This window comes from Alligator mississippiensis, chromosome 5 (assembly GCF_030867095.1).
Source record: "Alligator mississippiensis isolate rAllMis1 chromosome 5, rAllMis1, whole genome shotgun sequence".
Classification (NCBI taxonomy): domain Eukaryota; kingdom Metazoa; phylum Chordata; order Crocodylia; family Alligatoridae; genus Alligator; species Alligator mississippiensis.
In genome coordinates this window covers 210,613,467-210,628,578 of record NC_081828.1, presented here as the reverse complement: position 1 = coordinate 210,628,578, position 15,112 = coordinate 210,613,467, and the positions used below count along the sequence as shown (strand labels likewise).

At 44.8% G+C, this 15,112-nt stretch overlaps 1 long non-coding RNA gene across 1 annotated transcript in view; it reads right to left on the bottom strand.

The window, feature by feature from the left end:
- Positions 1–1,056: 1,056 nt before the first annotated feature.
- LOC109286136 (uncharacterized) overlaps positions 1,057–15,112 on the bottom strand; it is a 42,417-nt gene continuing 28,361 nt past the window's right edge. The window contains exon 4 of the long non-coding RNA XR_002094076.2: positions 1,057–1,318. This is a non-coding gene — a long non-coding RNA (uncharacterized LOC109286136). The remainder of the gene's footprint in view (positions 1,319–15,112) is intronic.

The following is a 15,112-nucleotide window of genomic DNA, read 5'->3' as shown; positions in this document are numbered from 1 at the left end:
ATTTTAATTGTAATCCCCAGGGGTTAATAACCTGTAGCTGTTGCATTACTATGCTGTGGTAGCTGAGATAGTCCAGGGAACATCTGAAAAGCAAGGTTCGCTTGATCATATCTTTTATTGGACCAGCTACAATGTGGGGAGAGAGGTAATACAAGCTTTTGGGCACCGAATGTCAGAGCTGGGGAAAGGCATGTGGGCTGCTTACAGATGTAAAGAAAAACAAAACAGCACATTACTTCAAACTCAACATGGCCCCGCACCGAGCCCAGTGTATGCCCAGAAGAGGCATCACATTAGTTGGACCTGGCTCACCCAACGTCTATATAGACTGGGTGCTTTTGCAGGGGTTTTTTGGCACTTTTATTTAATAGCTGATTGAATTGACTATCAGATAAAAGTGCCAAAAAACCCTGCTGAAGCATGCGGTCTATACAGATGCTGTGGAGCTGGGTCAACCTAACGCACTGCCTCTTCCAGTAAAGCATGGTTTTTTTGTGTATTTTTTACATCTGTCAGCAGCTCTCTCCCCACTGTATAATTGCTCCAGTTAAAGATATAACTGAACACGCCTTGCTTCCTTGGGGTTGGTAGTGGAATTGCCAAGGTCAGGCCTTCAGTATCATGGGTCAGGCCTCAGAAAGATCATTTGAATTGGCTTTTTTTTAACTTCGGTTCTTTTTATTTGCTGTCTGGTCTCTAAGCCTTTGGGGCATGCTCAGATCATGTCCTTAAGCTTCTCTCTCCTCAGGCAAACTGGAAGCCTGACGTATTTTAAAATGAAAGCTGAATTTCTCATACAATATTGTCAGTCCAGCAACTGGGATTTTAAAAGAAAAATCCCAAATATCTTGAGTCTCATGTTCAACTCATGAGAGATGGCAATGCTGCAGTCACTGCGTAAGAGAACAGGTGTTCCCGAGTGTTTTAATCCTACTCATATAACCTCAATGCCCCTAGAGCATATGGCCTCACAGAAGGCAGCATCTGAAGCCCAGTGAAGCCAATGGAGGGCTCCCATTGATCTCAGTAGGCATTTGATCAGGACCACATAGAACATTTTTCTTAGAGAGATGCCATTCATGAAATCATTTATCATGATGATATACAAAAAAAGAAAATAAAATCCTGTAAATATCAGCCTGGTTTCCTGGGAAGGAGTTGTTTTCAGTGGAGACAGCCGTTCTTAAAGCAATACCATAAATCCTGAAACATCACTTGTTGGGAAATCCATTAGGCCAACACACCTGGCTTGTGAACATTTATGATTAACGTAGCTCTTCCTTCCCTCCTGTTTTCTCTTCAAATGTCCCATTAGGATCTAAGCAGCAGTCAAAATAGAAAACACAAAACAATTAATGACCTGGAATTTAAACAAACCATTAATTATCCAGCTATCCCAGCAGATGATGACTCTAACAATGCTTATTACAAAAGCCTTCATCAAATCATCTGCTCTTTCATGTAAGAAGGGGTAACGATCTTAGCAAAACTGCAATGAGAAAATAATTAAAAGCCATATAACAAGATGTTTTATTAATGACATGCATTTCTGCGTTGCTCTAAGAAAATTGGGAAATCTGTTCCAATGCCACAGCTTTCTGGTGGCGGGTTATATTTGCCGTCATTTTAATAACAACTTGTTAACCTGTTGTCTAAACCCCTTCCTTAGGCTTGTCATGGATCACGCGGGAAATCAGAAATCCTGACCCAAGCTAACACATATAATCTTTTATCTATCAAAAACCGCAAGTGGAGAGCAGGTCCATGGAATGATGAGGTGTAGCAAAATAACAGCACTTGCAAAGAGGATTATTTGGGACCACTCAATGTGCTAGACTAACGCACAGAACCAGGATGCTTTATTTACCCCCCTGGGCAAGGCAACAACATAGGGATATCTTTTGAATGATTTTCAGGCAGAAGAAAGAGTAACTTTTTCCCCCCAAAACAATGAGCTTAAAGTTGCTCAGGCTTTCTGTACCAGCCTGATTCTGCTCTCAGTAGAGGCAATGGCAGAACTCCTGTCAAATTCAATGGGAGCAAGTTTAAGCCCTGGGTGAACATGGAAGGCCCCCTTCAGTTAATTTTATATGACAGCTGGTTTCAGCAGAATTGCACCTGAAACGAATTTGGGTGCAAAATGTATTTTCAGCTCAAAGGCACAGCTAGCTGTTTTAGGGCCCTGAGCAGAGGAAGGAGGCAGAAGAGGTACTGTGACAAGTGCCAGAGAGCGAGGGGCATAGGAGTGGGCAGTGTCTTACATGCCACAGCATGGGCTTCCCCCATTCTGGTACCTCCTTTGCATCAGCGCTAAGAGTTGGTTATGCTACTGTATCTCCATTGCTTATGATAGCCATGTGTTTGGCATCCCTGAAGATGGAAGCCCTTTTCTGAGAATGACCGACAATGAAGCATGCCTCAGTTCCTGACACAGAAGAACCAGCTGTAGGGATGAGAGGGATGCTCTTTCGTTTTCTCTGTTCAGTCCTCAAACTTTTCAGACACTGCTGCAAAGGAATCACCATAGGTTTGAATGAGAAAAGCACCGAGCACCCGCACTGAAGTAAACAGAAATGGGGGATAGAGATCTGCTATATCCTTCTGCCATGGTTTCGTTGGCCATCAGGTAGCCACCCGCATATTTCAACCACCTAGGCAAATTCGGGAATATCTTTCAGTGGAGGTTTTCAAGTAGAGGCTGCACTGCTATCTGAGATGGTTTAAGAATAGTTCATCCTGCATCTGCGCAGCAGGCTGGACAAGATATCCCTTGAAGTGCCTTCCAGTCCTATAACTCTGCATTGTGGCACTGAATGGTTATCGGGTGGTAATCCTGAGTACCAGGCTTTTGATCCACCCTGACCTGAGTTGGACGCAAGCTGGATGCAAAAGGTACTTTTCTGCTTCCAGTGATGTGTCCTACTTCTTCTTCATATGGCTGACTTGGAGCAACAATATAAGTCTTTATAAGTTGGTTTAAGATTAGTTAACCAGTCTAATATTCTTGAGCAACAATTATGAGTCAGTTTAAGATCAGTTAACAAGTCTAATATTCTCAAGGAAAGGGAGTGTATCTCTGCAATGTCCCTGTCAAATTTGTATACTGGGCAGTGTTGTTATGTGGGCCATAGTTTGAGCAGGATTGCCAGTCATATTTTGCAGAGCTCCTAATACACCATTTGTGCCCTACTACAAATCCAGAGGAGCCCTGTTTACTCAGTAATTACATTTTTGTAACTAAAAGTAGAATTTAGCCCAGTTGGTTTCATAAGAGGAGTAAGGACATGTGGGTTATAGTCCTAGCTCTACTACTCCTCGTATGACTGCAAGTCACTTAAACTGGTATTATTCAAGTTGAGTCTGAAAATGCAAAATATTTTGTTTTTCCAAGAGAAACCATGATGCTTTCCAGGGACAGCAGATACTTGCAACAAAAAAAAGAAGCATGTATTCAGCAACTCAATTTTCTGTGAAAACACAGTTTTGACAGAAAAATTTCTAACTGGCTCTAATATTTAACGTTTACCTGCTGCGTTTCACATGAATACATAGGGGATTTACTATCCTGTGTTCTGAATATGCTAGAGAAGTGAAAAATATTGGTAGTCATAAAAGGAGGTTGAGCACATATATCCTCAGTGATCTGTATTATTGTAGCTCAGCAATGATATCATAGATCACAGGAGGGCAGAAACCCATTTCAGTAGCTGTGTTTTACATCTCTAGAGCCGGGACGAACCGTTCTGTGCTTAGGGCACTGAACAGGGTGCAGGAGATGTTACTACAGTTCCCAGCTCTGCCAGGGACTCCATGGCTGCATCCACATGTGGTGTGGACGCTTGGTTTCCTAGGCACAACTACCACCTTATGCCACTGCTCCGTGTCCCTGGGGAACGGCCAGGCCAGGTATGCTTTGATGCGTGGCAAGTTACCCTGGGGGCACTAGGGGAGGCTGGGATCAGCACTGGGCTGCTCCCAGCAGCCTTACCTGGGGGCCTCCTGGGGCTGCAGCAGCAGTGGTTCTGCCACACGGAGCCTGGCTGGCAGCCACAGCGCAGCTCCGGGCGGCCCAGCTCTGCTTATGAGCCCCCACGTGCACTGCCACACTTTTTTTTCCATGGGCTTTTTTGAACGCTGAATATCCAGGGGTCAAAAAAACCCTCTGCACTGTTCCACTGCAGCATAGACAACTTCTGAACACACAATATGTGGCACCACGGATGTGTCTGCAGCACCACGTGCCACATGGCCACACTCGTCTGGACACAGCCCCTGTGGGCATGTCTCCCGTGGCTATCCTAAGAAGCAAACCCCACTTACCCAATCTCACTCTCCAGGTGTCAAACCTGGAAATTACATAGCAAAGCAACTCCCCTGCCAATGATCTCAAGCACCCTCAGTTCCAGGTTTGGTATTTTTATGGAAGTTCAATCCTAATTCCTTTCCTGAACCATCTTGGCTGTTCTTTTCCCTGGTTCGGGTTGATCTTTGAATGCAGGAGTGGTCTTTCCTTATTTTAGGTGAATCTGGGCCTAGATCCACAAAGGGACTTGGGTACCAAACTACCGCTTGAGACAGCAAAGTTCAATACCTAGACCAGCGATTCTCAACCTCATTTGTCTCCAGAAACCCCTCAGTAGTCTTAAAGCACCCCTCGGAAAATGTCAGCTCTTAGTTTTCACTTGGTTTTTGACTACAGAAAAACAACGGAATAATTCTTCTGTTGCAAAGACCAGAGAAAGGCAACAGCCTTTAGGAATTAGTTTAACACTATGGATTCCTATTTTGGAAATTAGGACCCAGGCCGCTCTGACAGCAACCAGGGGCCATGCCCAGGTGTAAGCACAGAAGCTGATGGAGTGAGGAGCTTGAGCTGAAAGGAGCTCAGAGTAACTCCTCAAAGGCAGAGCTACCCAAGAGGGACACCTTACACCAGAAAAGTCCAAGGCAGAAAAGGTCCACGACCTTCTCCTTTCATACCCAGTGAAACCCTTCCTCCACCGCACCTTGGGCAGCAGCATGAACCTCAGATTTGGGTGGAATCTTCTCTTGTTCCTTAAGGAGCTTAACTGTTTATACACTTATCTCAAATGAAGGGTGGCTGTGAGTGGGTTCAATGGTGTTTAACTCATCTCACAACAATATCACATATTCTGCAAGAGCTCCATCTGTACGGCTTGTCAGAAAGACAATGAACACAGGCATAAGTGGCTTGTGGAGAGCAACTTCTGGGTGCCACGGTCTTGTTTCACCCAGTAGAGAAAAGCATAACAAGAACGAGTGGCTGGAAGTTAAAACCAGGCAAATTCAGGTGAGATATACAGGCACACATCTTCTGATCATGAGGACTATTACAGGAACAAACAACCAAGGGAGACAGTGGATCCCCCATCTCTTGATGTCTTTGAATCAAGGCCAGATGTCTTTAAGGAAGATAGGCTTGAGTCAAACACAAATACAGAGCTCAGTGCAGTATACTACCTGATCTAACTGAGTCAGACCAGATGGTCTAATGGTCCTCTCATAAAAATCTATGAATACGCCCTACTATCTCCCAGGGTATTTGCAGGGCTTAATTTGCTAATGTTTGCAAGCCATTTTTATAGTGCTTCCTCACACCATCACAGTGCGAGTGATTTCCATATGCGGCGATGTTTGTTGCATGACTTGGAAAAATGAATAAAGATAAAAATGATCCAAGCAAGATTTACCAGAACTGCAAACTTGTTGCATTTCACACGTGTCGACATAGAAGATAAGCTGATTGGTAGAACTGGGCTGGATGTCTGGAGGGGGCCGGACCCAGCTCTGAACTACATGGTAGATAACTCATCTGCACTGCGAGCGGTAGGGTCTTCAGAGGAACAGGCAGTGCTGCCAGCTGACAGGTATGAAATGTGGCAAGGAATTTATAGCACTTCTTTTTTAAAAAAACTTGGGACGTTCTGGCCTTATCCAGTGCTTCCATTAAATGGATTAGAAAACATTTGTGCTCCTGAGGGCTGAAATTGAGGCTTTTGCTTTTACTCCATGGCCAGGGTTTTTAAATAGGGCCTAAGCTTTTGCAAGAGCGCCCTGCTCAACACTGAATTTTACCTCTTGTGCCTTTTCTTGGATGATCTCAAAGCACCAGGCAAACACTCATCAATTAGGCTACAACACTGAGAACTTTGGCAGAATTATTCCAGGTTTACTTCCATGCGACAGAGTAGAAATTAGCCCAACGTGTCCCAACTCGTCAGCATTCACATTTAGGAGCCAGTTCAAATATAATAATAATTAAATAAACCACACTGATGAATTTTGGCTCAGAACAAAAGCAAGCCCATAATTAATCAAGGGAATAGGGACGAGGCTGGGCTTGAGGTATTTTTGAGACCTGCATTTTTGAGACCTTTCCAAAATTTGGTGATCTGGATTCTGGCAAAGGAAACGCACACACTACAAATACCATATGAAAGGCTCTTCGGTACAGGGACTATCTTTCTCCTTTCTACAGTTCCTAGTGCAAGGGGACCTCAGTCCTGATCAGAGATAGGAGGCACTAAACAAATGTATTGGAATAGTTTGGGAAGGCCAGGCTTGGACTAAGCATGAATGTCTGAATTGCTAATCACTGCAAGTAAGGGCACCCGAACGTGATCCGTAAAGGCTGCTCTCCTGACATAGGGGCTTCCTGGGCCACCAGCCATTGGACCAGTCCCCTGAGTCTGCAGACAACCCAAGGGTTCCCCCAAATTGCCAAAACTGCCTCTTCACATCCTCACAAAATCCCCAAACTCCAAAAAAAGTCTACAACAGGGGTATCAAACATGTGGCCTGCGGGCCTGATTCAGCCTGTGGGGCTCCCAGAGAGGCCAGGAATTTGGGTGTGGGGTGGGCAGCGGAGGAGCTCAGCTGGAAATGCCCCATTAACCTCTGCAGCTGTCACTGTTGCTCGCCCCACTGCCACTTGGCCTGCCTCCACTGCCATCTCTGAACACAGCCTGGGAGGAGCCGCACAGTCTGGATCCAGCCCAGGAGGAGGGGTGAGTTTGGCACTCCTGGTCTACAACATGCTACCAAGAACTACAAGGGAGACAAAGGCACTGCCCATGCCCTGCCATGGCAATCATTTGCAAACCAAAATGTAGGGAAAGCTCTAGTCCCACCCTTGACTTCAAGACCTTATGGCTTTCTCAGACAGACGGAGACTAAGCTCTCTTGACTTATGCTACATTCCCTCTCAAAATGGCATGCGTTTCCCTAATTATTCTAGGCAGGTATTTTACAGTCACCTTGCTGCGGATAAACCGTTAACTGATCCCTACACCAAAACTGCAGCAAACAGGATTTCTAAGACCAAACTCAACATGACAGGCAGGACCTTTAAAAAAAAACCTGAAGGAAAAAAAGTGACAGGCGCATAATGAAGTGAATAAAATGAAAGTCCAAGCCAGTGACAGCTGACAAGTACCTCCTGCAATTCTGTGACAACACGGAGTCAGGCCAGATGGGAGACGGCTCAGCATTTCTAACTATGCACCTCTTTTTTCAGTCATTAGGGAGTTCGTGGGAAAGCACGATAACACATGTTGAACTTCAAACCTCAGCATCGGAAGTCAGAAGCTCCTTTGCCCGTCAGCGGAGGAACCCACTTCCTAAGGTTGGAGGCTGCAACAGACTCATTAAATCAGTAGAGGGCAAGAGAGAACCACCCGGGGCCATGCTTACCAAAGGCAGCAACATCTTAGGCTACATTGGTATGCTGCAATGGGCCCTTGGGAGGCACTGGGCAAACTGTGCTGCCCTGGGCTGGGGAATGTGCTGTGACTATTCACACTCTGCTTTCCCTCTTGCTCCAGTGCAAGAAGTAACTTGACACTGGTTTACAACCACCGTGCATTCGCTCAGTGCTTCTGGATGGCATGGACTCTACATGTTGCCTACCCCAGCCCAAGGGCAAGAGCTGGAAACTCCCCTACAAGCTGCGAGTGACCCCTGGCGTAGGCAGCTCCAGCACATAAAGTGACAGATAAGTGTGCCCCCAATTCTGCATAAGCTTTGTTATGCATCTTAGGGCACAGAGAGCTTACATTTAATAGCTAAATGACATCATTTACATATTAGGTACCATACTGGCAACAGCCTGCTTTAAGCTGAGGCTCACTGCTTGTTCTGTCTCTGCAGTTTGGGGCACTGACCCACACCAGACCCCATAACAGCTACCCCATATCAACTACCAAGCCCTTCTCAGCTGGTGAGAGCTGGCCCACAGACCTGGTCCCAATGGAGTTAGAATACAGTAAATCCAGTACCAATATCTATGTCCAGCCATCAATATTGTTCAGTGGATTGGTTCCTCTTGAGTTCATAGAATCACAGAATCAAATAATCGTAGAGAAGTAAGGGTGAAAGGGACCTCTGGAGGTCATCTAGTCCAACCCCAGACAGGATCATCCATATCTAGACCATTGCAGACAATTGCTTGACTACACAATCAAACCTGTCACACAACTACAAGGCAAATTGTGCCCACAGACACCAAAAGCTCTAATTTGCCATAGGTAAAGTAGGGATGCAAAGCTGTCAACGTCCAGCCACTGCAAAGGTTGTTAAAATGCACTTGAGAGATCCTGTATCTGACAGAAGAAAAATCGTTAAAAAAAAGTTTGCTCAAATCCATACATCAAAAAGAGACGTTCTCTAACAACTGATGTTTGGTATCAAGTGGCTCAAGGTATCAAAGCAGGCTCCTGGGTACCATTTTCAGATCTGCCACTGACTCAGAGCATGACCGTGGGCAATTCGATTAATCTTGGTGACTTTCCGACAGGTGAAAACGTGGCGATAACTCTTCCCCAGCTCACAGGGGTATTGCAAAACCAAATTGTTTATGCAGGGCTCTGTAATCCTCAGATGAAAAGCACTACAGAAACTAAAAGAATTTTTATCAGCTATATTCAGAGTAAGCATGAAGCCCAGTATGAAAGCCATTGAAACCTGACTGACTACCTCAGTACTTTGGTATTGTATGGACATGTATCTCTTAGCTGTCTACTGGCTGGAATCAGAACTTCTTGGCTGTGTCTCATAGATCTGATACAGCCAACAACTAGAAGAGATTCTCTTGAAGTGGCAAGTGCATATACTTTTGAAGATGTCAAACCTTCTACCACTATAAACTTCTTGGCCATGCCAGACCTTATAGTTGGAAGGGCCATCAGAGGCTAGCATCACATTGTGCTGTTGTGGTTAATGTACACCACCTTCCATAGCCAATGGCACACAAAGGACTGATGTGGGAACCACTCCCACCTGCTTTTGATTCCCCAGACTGGAGAGCCAAGTTCCAGCTGGACCAGCTAGTGGCAGCCTTTGCCATGAACCCAGAACAGAACTTGAAATCATGTCTCCAGTCACAGCAAAATGCTTTAGACACCCTGCTCTCATGCCCCTGTGCTTTGCAGTGCCAAGAATAAAATTCCAGTGTGATCATATATTTGCTGAGTACTATTTATATATCCTGATATAAGACTAGATCCCCAGCTGTGGAGAGCTAACAGATCCACAGAGGTCAGTAGAGCTGTGCTGATATCACAGACTCATAGGAAAGCTGGGCTAGAAGGGACCTCAGAAGTCATCTAGTCCAACCTCCTGCTCCAGGCAGGATCACCCCTGTCTAAACTGTCCCAAAAAAGTGTCTCTGTCCAACCTGCTCTTGAGAAATTCCAAGGACGCAGATGCCACAGTCTCTCCGGGTAGTCTGTTCCAGTGCTTAACCACCCTCATAGTCCAAAAGTTCTCCTTAATCTCCAACTTCAGTTTCCTCTGTTGCAGTTTGAGGCTATTGTTCCTAGCCCTGTCACCTATGGCCACCGAGAAAAGTCTATCTCCATCCTGTTTATAACCACCCTTCAGGCATTTGTACACTGCAATCAAAGCTCTCCTCAATCCTCTCTGCTCCAGACTAAATAATACTATTTTTTCATAAGTCAAGTTTCCAAGGCTTCTAACAATTTTTGTTGTTCTCTGCTCATCTCTTTCCAATATGTCCACATCCTTCTTAAAGTGAGGTGCCCAGAACTGGACCTGGGTCTCCAGGTGGGGCCTCACCAGTGCCAAATAGCGCTAAAGAACCACTTTGCTTTGCAAGTACCAATCTAGTTAATGCAATCCAGTATGCTGCTGGCTTGTTTTGCAACAGGAACACACTGGTAGCTCATATTCAGTTTATGGTCTACTGTTCCCAGGTCCTGCTCCGCAGCACTGCAGCCCAGCCAGTTGATATCTGAGCATGCAATTATTTCATCCTAAGTCCAGAAGTTTGCACTCATCCTTGTTGAATTGCATCCTAATTAGTTTGAACTGTTTCTTAAGTTTATCCAGGTCATCCTGGATCCTAGCCCTACCCTCCAGGGGTTGGCAAATTCACCAAAGTTGGTGTCATCTGCAAATTTCCTAAAGATGCACTCAACTCTTATCATCCAAATTCTTAATGAAGATGTTAAACATTACCAGACCCAGGACAGACCTCACTAGACATAGTCGTTGAGGACTACTTGTTTGCAGTAGCTGAGGATGTAGCCCTGCATGTAAATAGATACAGGACTTGACAGCAAATGGCTTACATAGGAATGGACCCTCGTTGCCTGGGAGCTCCAACCTGTAAGCTTGAGTGCCCCCTTCCCTCTCCCAGCTGCTGATCGCTTCCCCCAAGAGGCCATCCCAGGCAGATGGGACCAGAAGGGATCTTCCACCAGGGAGCTCCAAATTAACCACCACTTCCAAATTAACCTACTGATCAGAAACACTAGAAAAGCAGCTGTTTGTCTGCTGTAGGCCATTTCCACATAACCAGAGCTGCACAAAATTCAGGATTTCAGTCTCATGGGGAATTTTGATGTTTCAACATTTGTTTTCATCCCAATCAGGTCATTCCAACCGGATGAAAGATTCCAATTTGAGTTAAAGTGACTGGAAACATTTTGATTTTCCTCGACATTAAAAAATAAGTCCAGAGGAGAGTAAGAACCAGAATAGCCCCCCTCCATCAAAGGCAATTTCATGTATACAACTGTATTTTCCGTTAGAATATTTTTAGTAAACTCCACAGGAATGGGCCATTTCATTGTCTTTTTATGTTCATTTTCAAAATCTAAATCTTATATGCAATCTTATATGCAATGCTAACATTGGAGCATGGGTTGTAAACCCTGCAGAGAAAGTTTTCCCTTGGGGGAGTGTTAGGAAGAGAAGGTCTTCCACCACCCAACTGATGTAACCACTGGCAACTGAAGATTCCTTATTGTTTTTCCAGCGAAGTCACAAAACCCTTAGTACACCACACCAGACCTATGATAGGTTAAGGTTGAGACAGAACATGAAAAAAGCCTTTTTGACAAATGCAGATTCAGCAACAATGAAACATTTCACAAATTCAGTTCTGCTGATTTGTTCATATAGAAAGAAAGACCCAAGCTAAGTTCTGAAAATGTTGAAATGCTTCGATTCAAAATTACTTTGTTTGGGAATTTCCTTTAATTGTATTTAAAAATATCTGTAGCAAAAGATTTTAGAATTGCTTGAAATAAAGTAAATGGGGGGTTGGAGGAGAACAAGCCAAACTTTCATTCTTTCTTTCTTTTCCAGAATTGCCAGCAAAATAAAAAGTTGATCATTCATCCAGCTGTAATTGGAATTGTCATGGGAAACCTACTGCTAAAATGTAGGGAGTGTGTCATCCAAGCAAAAAGATCTGTTGACTGAATCCATTAGCTATCTTTAAAAAGCCACAAAAAAATATTGTTCCTATTACATTGTCTCTGTTTCTGCATTTTGGGCAAGAACTATTTAGCAGCAGGTCTGACCCTTCTCTCATAAATGTAGAGTAGAAATAAATCCATTGCTGCTAAGTGGAGTTTCTTCAGGGATAAATCTCATGTAAATGGAAGGCGGATCAGACCAGTGCCTTTAATGATACCAGAATTTGGAAGGAACCAAGGGTCAGATTCATACATATTTATCACTCATAAATGGGACTACATTTCAAGTATGATCGGCACCAAGCAGCTTCCAGTATGGCATCCATTGCTCGATTTTTTAGGAGGGTTTACAGCATGCTAAGCTCTTCTAAAAGGTTTGCTTTATCAGCCTGTCTAGGGGTCTTCCGCAATTGTACACAACACATACAACAGGAAAAACATCCAGGCTAGGTACAGACATTCAAAAAGCCCGAGGCAGAATCGATCTAAGTTACGTGGTTTTCTGTAAGTGGTGTAGTTTATATTGGCAGCGAACAGAACCCACATTCACCCTTTGGCGGGGGGGGTGGCAAATCTTAGACTGGGTTCTGCTATTTTTTAAACCAGTCTATGTGCACCGAACTTCTGGTTTTTTACAGGTATAGACCAGTTTCCAATCACTTATCCTGGTAAAAGTACCGCTACTCCTCACTTAATGTTATAGTTACGTTCTAAAAAAAAATGAGATTTTAAGCAAAATGATGTTAAGCAAATCCAATTATGTCACAGTAGTTCCCTACTAGCAGGTGGTGGCCAAACAACGTTATAACTGAACACTGCTCAACTTTAAATGAGTATGTTGTCTAACAGATCGGCGATGTAAAAACAAAACGATGTTAACTGGGACGACATTAAGTGAGGAGTACTTGTACAATGTCTGCACCTGGCCTTGCTACGTTGGGTGCACCACTCTACGAGCAGGCTTCTTCATTAACTTTAATTGTACCATGAGTTTTATGCTGAGATGTAATCCTCTTGCTTTGGGAAAAGGCATTATTCCAAATTGTCCTCCCTCTTCATGACTGTAAAGCTGAGTTGAATCATGTCAGGAAGCAAGTGCAGCGCACCAGCTGCATTAAACAATCTCCGCAGATAAGAGGAATCATCATGTCATGTCAATAGTATTCACACAGCATCCTTATCTCTCGTGGGGAAGACTCTCGTGGGTTTGTGGATCTACTTGGGGGTGACAGAGAAGATCCCACAGTTTTTCAGAAAAAGTATTTCAGAGACAGGGTAACACAGGTCAGCTGACAGCATTAATTAAGCACTCTATTTACTTGACATTATACCAGGGCTGACACTGTTTTATCTTATACATATTTACTCCTTGCCTTTCTTACTCACCAGCCTATTCATAACTAATACTGAATAGGGATGCTTATATAGCACTTTTCATCCCTAGGAACACAAAGGGCACAGCTGGACAAGCACGCACACGTGGTGTGAAGTACCTCAAACAGTTTGAAGTGCTGCAACCACACGCAGTGCATGTGCACCTGTTCACCGTGCTGCTAATTCACAGTGCGGCAGGTCTTTTGGACACGGGGAGATCCTGGTGGAAAAAAAAAACACTGCTAAAAAAGTGATGCAGCACATGTGGCAGCAGCATGTGCCAGCAAAAAGGGAGCCTGGCTGGCCAGAGCTACACTCTGGCTGCTGGCCAGGCTCTGGGTGGCCAGGTCGGCATTGCTGCTTTCCCAAAAGGACCCCAGGGAAGGCTGCTGGTGCCAGCATAGGTGCTAGCCCCGATCTCCCCTACCTCACCCAGGATGATTTGCCCCACATTAACTCCACACGCAGGGGTGCGCACAGTGGCAAAAAGCAGTGGCACAAATTTGTGCTGCTGCTATTCCTGCTGTGGCAATTGCATGCCTCGGCATGTGGAGATGTGCCCAAAATGTTTTAAAAACCAGGGATGCAATGCTCCACTCTTCCTCCAGGAGACCATGCAGCAGCAGATCTCAAGAGAGAAGGGTGTGTAAAAGAAAGCAGTCCAAGTTCTCCTGACCTTGTGGGGTTCCTTTCTGAGAGCACGGCAACTAGGGCTCCTTGACTAGGGATGGAAGGGTTTTTTCAGAGCTGGGGAGAGATACCTCCTTGTCGTGGCACTGTCCTCTCCTCAACCTCATTAGGATTGCTGCCTACAACAGCCCTTCCCCAGGATGGTGGATTCATGGGATCACATCTTCTATGAACCCCGAGACGCTCACGGGGGCCAGAAGAAGATAAGCGTTTGTCTAAAGGAGTAAGGCCTCCGCACTGATGAGCATCTCCCTCAAGATCCATGTGGTTTAGAACCAAATTCAAACCACATCAGGGAAGGAAATGGGTGGGGGGAGATCTCTTTCCATAGAGAAAGATGAGTCTGAAACTCCAGAGCTGACTGTCCCAAGTGGGACTTGCCTAGAGAAGGGGCAACTCATTTGAAAAAAGCCTATGGCCTCAAGGAAAAACAACCCTTGCTTGAATGGAAGGCAGTCGCCCATCCAACACCTTGTCGCTACTCAGGGTGGCCACTCCAAAGCACAAAGCAAGGACTTCAGTAAATGGGGAACAAACACCTTCACATTCAACCAGGCTCAAGTCTCTGTAATCTCTATTCACCTAGCACAACAATGGGAGAAACGGTCTGCCAAGAACAGGAGACCAACCCCCCTCTCATTTTCAGCCATTACCCAAGAACTGCTTAATGATAAACTAGAGCCAGGCCCAGCTTGACAAAGCCTCTGCAAATATTAATTAGAACGGTGCTCCACGTATTGAGCCAATAAGACGCAGGTTGGCATAGAAACTGTCAAGAATGGAAGTGATAGTTGTGAGGTGTGTGTGTGCGCGTCTTTCAGAGCTGAAGTTTACCTCATTAAAATAAAGAGAGTGGGATGGGGCTGGGACATGGGATATTAAGCCATAAAACAAACTGTTGTCTCTGGAGGTTATAATGAAGACCTTAAAATTACAGGCTGGCTGTAAATTTCCTCTTATCAAATTAAGGAGAGATTTACAGGCTTCAGGAATGATACAATCAGCTTCAATCTAGAGCTTGTGGCAAATAAACAGCACTCCCATCAATCACCATACTCAAAGGACAGAAAATAGAGCTAAGAATATGATTGGGAAGGGCTCAATTAAAAAAAAAAATGATGGCAACCACTCAATTGATTTTAGTAGGCTTTGGACCAGGTCCCGAGCTTTTTGGATACCGAGGGAACCTTTTCCAACTAGGTGTTGCTGATCATAGACCCCGGCCTACGATGGCTCTGACAGCTTTGTTCATCCGTCTACATTCCTCTGTTAATGGACATTCCAGTCAGTCCGAGAGATTTTGC